Here is a 1,750-nt window from a genome sequence, read left to right as displayed (position 1 = left end):
AACAGGAAAATCTTCATTTTTTTATTCAGGGCTGCGTATGCCTTAAAAACTTGGTCTCTATTTTATCTGGTTTTTTCTACATAGTAGTTATATGACACCCATATACATATATAAGGAGGGGAACTACTTAACAGGCAAAATGTCATCTTTCAGTTCCTGTTCAGCAATCTTAAACTACTGAAACATGAACTAAACACAAATGAACAACAGGTTCCATAAATCAAAGGAACCACTCAATAAACTCCCCATCCTGCTCGACCTCTCTATCCTCAAGAACATATGTTGAAAAAAACTCCCTAACGTTTCACTAAATGGAATAACTTGGAGAGTGCTTTGAACTTCATAGCACAGATCAAATCTGTGAACATGTTAACCAACCCAAAAACCTTCGAACCACCTTTGATACCATCCAGAAAATGTAGATCAATACTCAAGGTTCCGCATTTCTAAACTATTTAATATATATCTATGTATCACAGCTAATTAACAGAATAAAAATCATCTTTCAGTCTCCGTTTCGCAATTTTAAACTGAAACCTAGTCAGAAACTTCATGAAAGCTAGAATCGGTTCTTGAATCCAATCTTTTAGATAAATATCTCATTCTGTCTCACATCAATTCCTCCCTAAACAGAACAGACAGACAAAATCAAAGCTCTGGACAGTGGAGACAAAATGATATAAAAATGACACGATACAAATTTCAGATCTGAGGAGATTCAGAAGAATCTTCTTGCATAAACACAGTAACTTGTAAAAACGAAAAACCCTAGACCCGAAACACAATCCCTAAGAGCTAGCTAAGTGGTACAGATATTCATGGAATCCACTACAACACAACGACAGGGAATAAGAAGCTGAATCATTTAGTTTGATGTCATACCTGAGCCACGATTTACAGAATTTTCATAAGAGCAGAACAGATTGGACATATTCAGGGAAGGCAAGGCCACGGGCTTAGGAGGAGTAGGGAAGACCGTAAATCAGCGCGTATTAGCACTGTATTAGTTTTTCCCATCCTCGCAAGCCGAAGGCCTTTCTACCAGTTGAATGGTGCGTAGATCCGTGGAACCCGGTACAGTAAAACAACCGAGAATAAGAAGCTGAATCATTTAGTTCGATGTCAAACCTGAGCCGCGATTTAGATAATTTTCATTAAGCAGAACAGCATAGACGTATTCAGTGAAGGCAAGGCCATGGGCTTGGGAGGAGTAGGAAAAACTGTAAATCAGTGATCACGAGTTTTTCCCATCCTTGCAAGCCCAAGGCCTTTCTCCTCTTGCCATCCTTCAACCACCTCTGCCTAACATATCATACTCTGCCTCGCCTCCACCCCTCATATAAAGCTTATCTCCGCAACCCTAGAAGCTAAAGCGATGTTCATTATTGCTCTTCCTTACAACCCTAAAACCTAGCGAATATTCTTTATCGCAGATCAACTTTAAAATGTTCCTTGGATCTGTGATGGGTATCATAAGCCATGTGAATAAACGCAACAAGGAGTTATCCTTGACGGTTGATGTTTATTTTCGAAGGTATTGATTAGAGTTTGAAATATTGAGTAAATGGAAAATATAATAGGGTGTAAATTACTATAGTTATAAAAATTAGATGGTTGGCCAATAGTGAATCCATCATAAAAATAAATTAAACGCATAAGTTTTTTTTGTTGTAATGTTGTGACTAAAAAACTAACAAATTTTTATTAATATAAAAGTGGTCTATTAATATAAAAGTGGTTTATATATGTA

The 1,750-nt window shown here is 37.0% G+C and overlaps 1 long non-coding RNA gene across 1 annotated transcript; it reads right to left on the bottom strand.

Moving 5' to 3' along the window:
- Positions 1-440: 440 nt before the first annotated feature.
- On the bottom strand, positions 441-1,452 carry LOC149179238 (uncharacterized). The gene is made up of 2 exons (XR_016258251.1): positions 883-1,452; positions 441-625 (listed from the first exon to the last, which is right to left on the bottom strand). It is a non-coding gene; the product is annotated as an uncharacterized LOC149179238 (long non-coding RNA).
- Positions 1,453-1,750: the final 298 nt, after the last annotated feature.

This window comes from Pinus tabuliformis, chromosome 4_1, assembly GCF_031772625.1.
Source record: "Pinus tabuliformis cultivar Carrire ecotype Pingquan chromosome 4_1, CPIR1, whole genome shotgun sequence".
Lineage (NCBI taxonomy): Eukaryota > Viridiplantae > Streptophyta > Pinopsida > Pinales > Pinaceae > Pinus > Pinus tabuliformis.
The sequence above is the reverse complement of the archived record's forward strand: the minus strand, read 5'-3'. Positions and strand labels throughout refer to the sequence as shown.